We start from the raw sequence: 13731 nt of genomic DNA, 5'->3' as shown, positions 1-13731 counted from the left end.
TTTTACATGCACTAAGAATGTAGTGTTTCCAAATCAAGTCTTCGTCACCACTGGAAATTCAGAGAATATAAAGCCAGAATTCAACAAGTTGGTCGAAGAGGACAACAAACGTTCCACAGATGAAGGGTTCTATACACATCAGAATATTGTTGAAAACAACCTCACAAAAAATTCGTATCTTTTTCAACAACAGAAACTAAAACAAAAATGGGTTGTTAAATCTGAAAAGGAAAATGAAGTTGTTACAAAAGAAGTTGTTAATTCAACTCCAATTGTGACACTTAATTCAAATGAATTCAAAGAGCTTGTTGATAAATTTTCGAAAAATCATAAAGTTTCAAAGAGAAAAGCATGAAAGGTAACTTTTTGGCAAGTTGTGTCTAAGGAAAAATTCTCTTTAACCAAATCTAAAGTTTTAGAAATGAAAAATAGTGGTTCAAAATCAACGAGTTTTCAACATAAAATATTCAAAGAAAAACCAAGAAACACATCTTTTCATCAATCAATGAATTTAATAGGCACTTTTCCAATTAATCAAAAGGTTGAATATGTTCGAAAACCTGAAAACATTCAAAAGTATAAGACTTCACAAAACGTTGTGAATGATCGAAAACTTAACAATGTTTAAAAATCATCGAATAATCAACCACCTTTGCACGAAGCTTTCAAATCATCAACAAAAATTTACTCCACAAAAGCCAAATTTTCCAAATCATTCAATCACAAAACCAACAAAAGTTTCAAGCATAAAAGGAAAATAAGAAGTTCATTCAGTGAATTATTGGCTTGAGGGACATGGGAAAAGGTTTCATCCTGGAAAGTTTACTCAAGGTCAAATCAAATCAGCCTATGAAAAGTATTTGAATGAATCCTCAACTGGAAGTTTATCTTCACAAGATTCGAATACTCCAATTTAGAGATCGAAACCAATCAACAAAGTAACAAAAACTGAGAAGCCCGAGGTGAAATCTAGTGACCATTCTAATATATAGAAAAATTACATTTCAATATCTTTAGAAAATGATGTTGAATTAATTAATAAGATCAAAACACAAGTTTGAACATGGGCTTTCGGTTCTAAACTTCATTCTTTGTTTCAAGCTAATAACCAAGGACCTAAAAAGCCTTGGGTACCTAAATTTTTTCAATAATTACAGGTACTTTGTGGCGAGAAATACGATAACAAATGGTACATTGATAGTGGTTTCTCTCGTCACATGACTGGAAAGAAGGAGAACATGCGATATTTTCGAAGCTTGAAGAATGTTGGAGTGGTTAAATTTGGAAACAATCAAAAGTGTCAAGTCAAAGGATATGAGAAAATAACGAATGGTCAATTTACAGTGAATCGGGTGGCATATGTAGAAGGTCTTCAACACAAATTGATAAGTGCATTACAACTTGTGGTGGGCACTGGTAATCAAGTACTTTTCAACGAAGAAGGAAATATTATTTCGAATGTCAACACAAACAAAAAATTTCTTAAGTCTAAACGAAAAGGTTATATGTTTACATTAAACATCAATCCAATTGTGGGTAAACCAGCTGTATTTCTACTTTCGAAAGCTACATCAGATCTAAGAAACTTGTTGTGCAAACTTGTCGGTTTACCCACAATTGGCATCGAAGACTTTCTCATCACAACTTTCGAAATATCAACAAACTTGTTGTGCAAGATTTGGTAAGAGGTTTACATGTACTTAAATTTGATAATGATTTTTTATGTGCAGCTTGTGAAGTTGGAAAACAACATAAGCAAGGTTATCCAATCAAAATTGATTCGAAGATTGTTGAACCTCTATAGCTTTTACACATTGATTTGTATGGACCATCGACTGGATCTACTCTCAACAAGAAATGGTACATTTTAGTAATTGTTGATTATTTTTCAAGATTCATCTGGGTTTATTTTCTCAGCTTAAATCCGAAGTTGCATAAATCATGATTGACTTTACCAAGAAAATGGAAACGACGCTGAAGAAGATGGTTCGAAAGATAAAGAGTGATCATGGAACTGGATTTCAGAACAATGTTCTTGATTCGTTTTTGGTGGATGAAGGAATTTCGTATAATTTTTCATCTCCATATACACTACAAAGAATGGTGTTGTTGAACGAAGTAATATATCTCTGTGCGAAGCCGCAAGAACAATGTTGGCATATGTGAATCTTCCACAATATCTTTGGGCTGAAGTTGTATCCACTGCATGTTTTACTTAAAACAGGTCTTTTATTCATCGTCAATTTAATATCACTCCATATGAAATAATCAATAATACAAAACCTAATGTAAAATTTTTCCATGTTTTCGGATGCATATGCTTTATTATGAATCTTAAGGACAACCTTTCGAAATTACAAATGAAAGCTGATGAAGGGATTTTCCTTGGATATTCGCATAATTCAGTCACCTATCGAGTGCTAAACAAAAGAGCACGAAAAGTGGAAGAAACATTCAATCTTACATTTGATGATTATTATATCAAACAATCTGAAAAACATTTTGAAAATCATCCTATTTTGAAAGAAATTCCTGATGAATCTGAATCTATATAATCATTGGATATTGATTATGATTTGATTTTTGGAATTTCAGATCATGTTGTTGATGCTGAAATTAAAGCCAATGACAATCATATACATTAATCAACGAAGTTCAATAATAATTCAACATCACATCATCAACCAATGGACGAAAGTATGCATATTAATCCAGCGGAGGGAGAGCACTTGGATTCGAACACTATTGTTAAGGGGGAGCATTCTTTTGAGGGGGAGAATGAGAGGGTGAATGTTGATGTTGAGGGGGAGCAAATTGAACAAAATGAAGATTCTCATTATCTTAATGATGCATGTTCAATTGCTGGTTCAGAACATGATGATTTGTACAAAGATGCACCTTTGGAAATTGATTCAGCTTATCCACCAATGGAAAAATGGACAAAAGATCATCCGAATGAGCAAATAATTGGTAATCCATAAGAGGGAGTTTTAACAAAAGCTCAAATTCGGGCGAAGAATGAGGTATTAAATATTCATCAAAAATTTTGCATGTTCAATGTCTTTATCTCTAAAATTGAACCAAAAACAGTTAAGATTGCAATGGAACACTCTGATAGGGTTGTTGCAATGCAATCTGAATTGTTTGAATTTGAATGAAATAAGGTTTGGAGATTAATTCCTAAGCTAAATGATGTTTCGATTGTCAGGTTAACATGGATTTTCAAAGATAAAACCGACAAAGATGGAAACATTGTTAGAAACAATGCTAGGCTTGTTGTTAAGGGATATTCTCAATAAGAAGGAATAGATTACGAAGAAATTTTTGCTCCCATTGCAAGACTCGAGGCTATTCGTATATATTTGGCTTATGCGGCTTATAAAGACTTTGATGTTTTTCAAATTGACGTGAAGTGTGCATTTTTATATGGAGAGCTTGAAGAGACTGTTTATGTTGAACAACCCCCACGTTTTATTAATGAAGAACATCCTGATCATGTTTATATCTTAGATAAGGCAGTTTATGGTTTGAAACAAGCACCACGAGCATGGTATGCAACGTTAACTTCATTTTTGAAACAATCTAAATTGAAACAAGGATTAGTTGATCCCACATTATTTCGAAATAAAGTTGGGAATCATCTAATGCTTGCTCAAATTTATGTTGATGATATTAGTTTTGGCTCAACTGACCCTGTCTTGTCTAGTGAATTCGAAAATTTGATGAAAAGCAAGTTTGAAATGAGCATGATGGGGAAAATCAATAATTTTCTTGGATTGAATATTCGTCAAAACAGAAAGGGTATTTTTATCAATCAACAATAATATACGAAGAATTTTCTAGAGAAGTTTGGATTGACGAATAGCACAAAGTTACGAGTTCCGATGGCAACTGGCATAAAGCTGACACATTCGTTAGATAAACCTACTTTTGATCTAACTCTTTACAGAAGCATGATAGCTTCATTACTTTATCTTACTGCTAGTAGACCTGACATCATGTTTTCTGTATGTAATTGTGCTAGGTATCAGTCAAATCCACGATAACCACATCTCACTGCTGTAAAGTATATATTTCGTTATCTTAAAGGAACAATTTTGTTAGGATTGTGGTATCCTACAAAAACTGGGATCTTTGTTGAAGCATATTCGGATGCTGATTTGGGAGGTTGCAGTCTGGATAGGAAATGCACAAGTGGTGGTTGTTAATTGTTAGATGGCAAATTGGTGAGCTGGCAGTCGAAGAAGCAAACATGTGTCTCAATTTCAACTGCTGAAGCAAAATATGTAGTTATTGCTGCTTGTACTTCACAAATCATTTGGATTCAAAGCCAATTACGGGATTATGCAATTAATATGAAAAAGATTCCATTAAATTGTGATTCTCAAAGTTCTATAAGAATTTTTCATAATCCTGTGCAGCATTCGAAGTCTAAACATATTGCTCTTCGTTATCATTTCATCAAGTATCATGTGGAAGATGGAAATATTGAAGTGCATTTTGTGAAAACAACACATCAGTTATCTGATATTTTCACAAAACCATTTGATGAAAAATCGTTTGTGAGAATTTTGGAAGGACTTGGAATGATCGATGAAAATTCCGTTCCATGCGAAAAAGGAGACTGATGGTCAGAAAGAATTGGTTCAGAGACACATCATCAAAGAAGAAGGTTACTGTTCAAAGTCAACTCTTCGTATTTGTATAATTGTCATTTTCTTGAGTGTTTTAAATTTCGTATGTTTGCAACAAATCCATTTTTTTATTGAAAAATAAAAAAGTTTTTTTTTTCAAAAATTCAAAAACAACAAAAATATTTTTGTTCTTTCTTTCTTTTTAGGTGTTTCTTGCAGAATTTCATACTCAATTTCTTGGAGCAGTGCTTGCAGTTCTAGGGTCAGGTATTTTTCGCACACATTGAACTAGTTAAGATGTTCCTAGAAGCATGCTGCAGCATATTGACTAAAGCCTTTAAATGACTCAATGTTCGAAAGCCTTAATGAAATTTTCATAGAAAGATTTTTTCCAAATCAGGCTTGCATTCACATTTGTCTTCTGAGCTACCTGACTCTTCTCACATGAGTTAAGAGATTACTGTTTGGTCCAAACTAACAGAGGTACATGTTCTTTCATATACCAATCTTTTTCATCTCAAAATTCTTACACTATCACACACGAAGACATATGTACAAGAGGTTTCTGATCAAACCAATCGAAACCTAGATATAACATAAATCTATGTTTATGATAAGAAATCATGAAGATATAGTGTACAAATCACCAAGTCGAAGCAAATGTCTCTCTATATCCTAAAGAACTGAAGATGCTCGTTGTTGCTCTGAAAAGCTCTGTATTTTCTAAAGCAATGTTCAACTCATTCTCTGTTCCCTTTTCATGGCTGTCTCAAGATGGATCAACAACTACTTACTCAAAAGCTTTGGATGTAGTTCTTTTTAATCTAGTAACTGATAAAAAGGTTAGACTCTCAAAGAAGATTTTCTGTCAGATTCTCGATATCCCTAATTCTCCACCATACGTCACTTTTACATTCCCACAAATTGTTCATATGTTCAATGAAATGGGTTATCAACCCCAATTGTCCAAGATGAGTGATTTCAAGAAGTCAGGACTTCCGAGTGTTTGGAATTTTTTGTTTGGTATTTTTCTAAGATGTTTAACTAGAAGAACTGTTGGGTTAGACAAGGGGAGAATGGAGGTTTATGCTATGGTCGCAGGCTTATATTATGATCTTCAAGTTGATTACTCTACTCAGTTATGGAAACAGTTCTTGAAGAGTATTGAGAACACGAATGCTCTTCATGGCATTTCATGTGCCCGATACTAGAGCTTGATTCTATGATATTTCTATTAGAAGGAGGGGATTCTGGTTCCTGCAGATGAAGAAAAAGTTGTGTTCCATGTGTAGAGCTGTCCGAAGGATGCAACTGATGATGCTAAAGAGTTTCCAGTTGTTGATCGCATTCCTGATGCTATGCTTAAAAGAGTTGATCGTACTAACACAGTTCTAGTCACTTACTTGCAAACCATAAATACTTCTGTTAAAACTGGAGTGCTTTTAGCAACAAATTAAGAGACAAAGTCTAAGCATTCAAAGAAGACGGTTGCTGAATCGTTTGAGAAACAAGTCAAAGAATCTAAATCTACAAAGAGTCTGAAGAAGTTAGCGATTACAAAAGCAGAGACAACAAAACCCGAAGTTTTCATTGTTGATACCCCATCAACTCAAAAGGAAATCATTCCTTAGAAGACTGGTGTCTTTCGCAGAATCAAAATGAAATCCAAACATAAGAGTCGATCTCCATTAACAAATGTTGTTCGAAAACCACAGGTTTCACATCAAGGACTTCTCTTTCGTGAAATTCCTGCGCCTGCTTCTCCATCTTCTAAGAAATGAAGGGCAACTGATATGGCTAAAAACATCTCAAAGAAGAAGAAGAAAAGTAAGGTGATCATCTCCTCTGAGTCTACTACTGATGAAAATGAAACAATTCCAGAAACTCCAGAAGCCGATCTTCAGAAAGAATTTTCTCATCCTGCACCAAGTGATGTTATACCACCCGAAGATTTCATTGCCAAGTCAGTTTCTGAGGAGGGACGAACTTCTGACATTTTTGTAAACGTATCTCATACGGATGCAAATGTCATAATGGGTGAGGATGCTTTGCATACAGGAGTCCAAGGTAAAACTTCGGATGTTACCCCAGACATTATTGTTTCTTTACCTCCACAACTCACACCTATCATTCCTAGTACTTCCACAACTGATTCACCTACCTTTGGAAATATTATCAAACAGAGAATTACATCTCTTTTTTCTTCAAAATCCACTGATCCACCTACCACAACTTCACCAATTCAAGATTCTTCTTTTATGGAAATTGAACATGAGTCTGAAGGTTTTGGAGGGACATTTGAAAATATAGATTTTGATGAAGAAGAAACAGACTTCCCAGATCACATGCTAATGACCATGAAGCAGTTTAAGATATTGAATACAAATCTCAATTCAATTCTTCAATCTCAGGCTGATCTTGGGGGAGGAAATTCAACGACCAGTCTAGAGGTGGATGGTCTATTAAAGATGCTTGAAGGGAGGATTACTTCAAAGTTTTCGTGAATGATAAAAGATTCTGAGTCTCGTCTCCTACAAAAAAATGATCGGTGTGATCATAGTAATGAAATGAGGGTAAATTCTTAGAAATCTACTTTTGAAGGTGACTTGAAAGAATTAAAGTTGGTGTCAAAGGAACAACATGTTTTATTTGTTCAAGATGTGAAGAAAGTGTGAGAAGATGTGAATTATAAACTCCAAGAGCTTCAACAAGACATGGAGAAAGAGATTGTCGTTGTTCGCACCGAATTTGCGTCTCTCAATCAAAAGGTGGACATAATCTGTGATGCAGTTACCAAATTTGCCAAGTTATATGAAAGTCTGAGTCCTAAAATGGCTCAACTTTCTACAACAGAGAACAAGACTTTTATGGAGGTTTTCACAATGTTAATAAAGATTAAAGCCTTATCTTCAACACCTGCTTCGTATTCTCCGCTGTCTTCATAAGATCTTATCCATAAATCTTCTAAATTTGAAGCCTTACTTCATCAACAATTGGCTCCTCTTTCACATATATCCAGCCTTCTTCCCACAACGAATGCCTCACCTGCTAGTACAGGGGTTCAAGGGGGAGAAAGGAAAAGCGAAGGTTCGAGGGCTGGAGGGGAAGATGCGAAAGTGGTAGGAAATGTGTTTACTTTAAAGTTCCCAACAACAAAGCCAATGATAGCAACTGCTTGTCCTATCTCTTCAACATTTGTAACAATTATGCCAATCACAAGACCAATTTCGAAAGGAATTGTGATTGGTAAATCTGCTGACACCGGGGGAAGTGATTCGAAGAAAAAAGAAGTGATTGAAGAATCAACCTCGAAGGCAAGGGGAAAGTCAATTCTTATAGAAAAACTAAAGAAGAGAAGAAGGCTGAGGCTGAGGCGGAAGTGGAAAAGATGAGGATGATTCAAAGCATGATGACTGAAAGGGATAGTGATCCTCCTGGCATGAACAAGGGTGAGCCAGCAAAGCACTACAATTATGAAACAATTTAAGCCAAGGTTGAATTCAATCACATGTATTCATTTTAAAAGAAGCCAAAATATAGTTACATTGTCACGAATACGGATGCAAGGCATTTGGACTTTACAATTAACGAACTGATGTTCATCATGCTTCAGTTTAAAGCAGAAAGCAAGTTTAAGGAGAAGGATGAAGGCACTCAAATGAAAATCAGGTTTCATGTGGTTCTAGCGAAGCTTGCTAAAGATGTATGGTCTTTAACAAAGATAAAGAAGGTTATAAGCATAAAGAAGGATGTGGTTTTCGAAAACACAGTCCAAAACATGAAGTATGTTGTGACCAGGGCTAATGGGAATGTGTGCGAATTTACAATTGTTGACTTTCCTTTGATGAACTTGTATGATCTTATACAAGTTGCATTACTGCTGAAGGAAAGGTCTTTTTCATATCTTCAGAACACAGATCCTAATGGGTACAAGCAGGGAGTTACTCACATCAAGATTTTTATTGAAAATTTTTATGAATGCTTAGCATTAACGGATGTGGAGTTGGCTACAACTAAAGGACTGGAAATAACAGCACCCATGGCTCCTTCGAAGACACAAGCAGACTTAAAGAAATATGTTGATGGAGAAATGTGCTTGAAGCCTTTTGGTTTAGTCTTCTCTAGGAAGGATAAGTCAGGGAAATCAAAATGGTTTTTATTCGAAGCAAGTGAGCTCAAAAGGTATTCAACTTCGCAATATACGAACTTGATTGTTCATATGAATCATTGCAAGAAGAATAACGAAGAAGACAAGAAGGAACTGAAGAAGATTATCTAATGGTACACTGAGATACGAAGAGTAATGTTATACTCCATTCAACTTCTTACAAACTGAAGTCTTCAACTCTGTTTACAAAGGGGGAGAATGTAAGGGTAGTTTGGTTGTAATGAGTCGAAGCCTTTTGAGTACTCTTCGTATGGTCTATAATATACTTTACTAGGGCACGTTTGATTCGGAGCTTAAGTGTTTTAGCCTTAGTATATTTTTTGTACACTTTATGTATCCTATAAATAGGATCGTTTACTAGAGTTAGAGAACTTAAAAATAATTGTCCATTCTCTCTGTAACTCTTAAGCGTAATTGAGCTGAAGTGAAGATCTTATTTACATCGTGTGTTCAACTACTATTTGATTCATAAACCTTTACTCTGATTCATTTCATACTCGATTCTTTGATCCATCATTTTGTCAGTTTAGGCAAGCTTAAACTCTTTAACTAACAACTTCAATCAATTACTAAAAACACTTCCATTTAGTTGGAATCCACTTCTCCTTTATGGCTAGATACTAATTATGGATTATTAATGTTGGTTATGAAATATTATTTTATCAAAAGTTCAAGTCCAAATTTTCTAATGTTTTCACTAATTCATGTAAAACTATGTATAGTCATACACTAGCAAACACATAATCAGTTATAAAATATAGATAAGCTATGTAAGATTGATCCAAATAAACACAATTGTGATCACAATTTATGTTCTCCAGTACAGCTAAATTAGTTACGTTATCACTTATCTTAGATTGGGTCGATCCTAGCTCTAGCAATTTAATAGTCATTAAACTACTAGGTAACAAGTTCATGTAATTTAATGTTCACTATGCTACATAGAACCTGAATTTAATAAATTAAAGAAACAAATATTAACATGCTTGGTAAATATAATCAAACACAAGCTCATAACCAACAATCAAAATCTATAATTTAATAAACTAAAACATAGAGTTAAGTAGCTAAATGGAAGCTACTAGAAACAGCTACTCATGGTTGAAAAGATGAACAAATTCTCATTAATAAAAGTCATAGTCAAAGTTTACCAAACTAATGTGTGAATATGTTCTTTAATCTTTCAATCTTCAAGTTATTCTTCTTCAACCGATGCTTTTTCACACCTTAACTTACCTTCAACATGGTTATCTCTCCATCATTTTTTTCTTTCCAACCTCCAAAGTCATGAGAATGAAGATTAATTTATAGATTTGGAAAATCGCTACTCACGTCATGAGTTTTGTAGTCTCACGTCGTGATTTGGGTAGCAATCCATATTAGACAAGGATTCTGACATACCATTTAATCTTCTAGAATTTGATACTCACGTTGTGAGATTTGAACCCTGACATCGTGAGATTGGCCTTTTCAGCAGAAATTTCCTTCTTTTAATTCTTCAAACCTCCAAAGTTCTACTTTTTGTCAATTATGGTCCTTATTCTTCAAGATTGTTCATTTTGGCTGCAAAATACAATTTAGTCTCAAAAGTATCATATATCTTTGAAAATAACAAAAATATTAATAAAATGTATTAAAATATTGCCTAAAATATGTATAAATATGGAAATATCAAATACCCTACACTTATTCTTTGCTTCCTCTCAAGAAAAACTAACTTATTTTAAGTCAAAGTTTCATCACTAATATCACATAAGACAGTCCATTTTGAACTCAGCTATTATACCAATACCTCAATATGTATATTTGTGTCTAAAATTCTAACAACTTCCCAATCTTAAATACTCACAATGCTTGTGAAATTTCACCCCTTAACTTATACGACACTCATTTCTTTAATTCTAACAAATAAATCCTTAGAAATATTTGTTAACCTTAACGTATTTTTGATTAAGCTACCCAAGCACACATAATCTAGAAAAATTACAACTTTTGATACCACAATGGAGCTCTTCGAATTCATCTCTTCTTTGATATTTGCCTTTGATTTCATTGAATTCAAAATCTTCATGTTAGATTTATTTTGGCATCTTCAACTTTTTGAATTTCTTTAGAATTTTGATCTTTTGATCTTCATACTTAATAGCTCCAAAATTCTTACAACTTTTTGGTAATCTCTCTCTCTTTTTTTACATCACTTTTTTTCACTCAAATCCTACATGCTCCAACAAGGAAGCTTAACTTCAACCTTTATTTGTTAGAGGTATTAGTCTAAGTGCAATGACTAAATAAGTTATCCTGGATGTATTCAAGTACAGACTACAAAACTTTTTATGTCATATAAACTACCAGATTACCTTTCATATCTCATGGTTTTTCGCTAGGACTTAGGAATCCATAAATATATTATAACATATATTGGCAAAATTAAACATTTGAGCTCGCATTAGATCACCTTACACAATACTAGCAACTTAAGTTTAAAATATAACTAGATTCAAATTTTAGATTATTATTTCAAATATATTTGAAATTTTTAAAATTTTCTAGCAATTTGCTTTCTCGACCCCTACCCCACACTTATAACATACAATGCCCTCATTGTATGCATAAAATAAACTAAATGCAATAAAAGGGAGAAAGCGAGATCGATTTCTAAACGCCTCTGGAAAACTTAAACATCTTGCTCATGTGATTGGAACTTGGATCTTCTGAGATATGTGGTTGTGCCGAAAAAATGTGAATTAGAAGCTTGCATCTTCAACAAGTGTTGTGTATAGCATCTTCAAATCATAACATCTCAATGTAGGGAGGCATACACTACATTGCAAATTTGGATGAGTAAATTGTTAAGGACAATGACGAGATGACGAATGCAGAATATCAAGAACAATCATGAATCAATCACCATCAGTATGCATGTAATCTGATAATGGTTTTTGTGTATATTCATATGGATCTGAACATACAAAGAAAACCCTAATAAGAAAAAAGCCTACATCAAAGGGTAACCTAATGATTATTTATAGGGAACATAAAATATTTAGCAAATATATAAAACCCGAAAAAGGCTTCCCTAAAAAACCAGAAATGCCAAATCAATTTCAATATCTCAGATATGCAACAATCTCCCCCTAGATGTTGAAACTGATGAAAATCACAATTTTCGATCTTCTTGGCATTTCTCCCCCTAAATTGTGAGACTCATCAATACACGGGGTCTTTAAAGCGAGAGAAACAAATAACATCTACAAAATGTGAACTCCCCCTTGAATAATCAACACGCCCCCTTGAATCTTCAACAAATACCACGGAGAGAATCCGAAAAGTTAAGAAGAATCACTAACAATCTTCGCTATCTCATAGAGTAAGTCTGTGTATAACCTGCTCTGTTTTAAGGAGCAAGTTTACCAAAATAGATCTTCAAAACCTGTCGGATTTGATGAAATAAATATGTAACATCTCGTGTTACATGTATTTTCAAATCCTTCATTTCTAAAAATTAATATGCCATGTTGTTCCTTGAATTTGGTTGAATTTATCCCTAAGAGGCCCGAGGGACAAATTGGTAATTTTGGTAGGAGTGGGAGCATGATAGACATACATGTAAGTATGCTAGGCGTACTAGCTGGGCGTACGCATATTTATGTAGGGCATACATATGTCTGAGTGCAACCCTAGCTTTTAGGGTTTGTAGGGTATTTAAGGCCCCATTATGAACCCTTTTTCCCCATCCTTTTAGCCTCCAAATCCTAAGATCTTTTTGGTAAACCCTAGCTTCTCTTTTATGTGTGTGTGAGCTAAGAGTGTGTTTCTTGTGTGGGTGAAGAAGAGGAAGTTTCATCAAGGTGTTTGGAGAGTGAAGCAAGCTTATAGATCTGGGATCATCTCTTCGTTTAGGAGATCAAGAAGGTAAAAAGCATCTGCCTTTGTGCTTGTATTGTGTCGATCTTGTTTTGATAGCTTTTTGGAACTATTCTTGTCCTAAAAGTTCCAATATTGTGCATGCTATGTTTTGGATGTTTTAAGTTGGCCTATCAGACCCTAGGAAGGGTTCTAAGTGATACAAAATGAAGTTGCAATGGCCATAAGTGTTCCATACATTTGGTAGAAAGGTTTTAATGGGCTAAGATCTTGTATTAAGAACTTTTGCACGTCTAAAGTTGTAAAGTTGAAAACTTTATGACTCTAAGGTGAATTTGGACCATGGATATGAAGTTAGGGCTTCGGTGCTTAACCCATTAAGCACTTATTAGAGTTTTAGACTCTACGAGGGTAAGCCCCACGTAGGCGGTCAACACTCCTGTTGCCAGTCAACACAAGGCTCCAGTACGCCCCATGTATCTTAGGAGTATGCCCAACAAACGTCTTCTGACGGGCCTTTCCGAGTTGGGTTGCGGTTTTGGGACATCATTCGGTTAACTCATCTTGGGCCCTTATTGGACTTTCTTAGTATGAGTATTGGACCAGTTAAAAAGTTAGACCTTAGGATAAGACCCAATAAGGAGTTGAACCCAATTCGAAAAATTGGGGCAATTATGGACCTTGTATATTATTGACCTTTTTGGATGATGGTTTGACTTCAGCTTTGGCCCAGTTAAGGAAGAGTTAATGGTCAATTATGAGTTAAGAAATTTGAGGTGATAATCCAGTTATTAATTGGAGGTTTATCTATTATGATATTTCAAGGTTTTCGTGAGCTAGCGGCTGAAGGTTCCGTTTGATAAGTCAGTGTGAGGTGGGTTTTCCTCAATATACTTATGGGTCGAAGACACCAATGTCGGTCCTTTTTGGATGGTTATTCTAGTAGACAGAATGTTGATATGCTGTTTTGATTTGTTGGATCTGTATCCTGGTAGATAGGATGATGATATGCTTATCGATCTATATGATCTATGCTTGCATGTTAATTGACTATGTAGTTATATG

The sequence above is a fragment of the Lactuca saligna genome, chromosome 8 (assembly GCF_052625555.1).
Source record: "Lactuca saligna cultivar CGN05327 chromosome 8, ASM5262555v1, whole genome shotgun sequence".
Classification (NCBI taxonomy): domain Eukaryota; kingdom Viridiplantae; phylum Streptophyta; class Magnoliopsida; order Asterales; family Asteraceae; genus Lactuca; species Lactuca saligna.
This window is presented reverse-complemented; position numbering follows the sequence as displayed.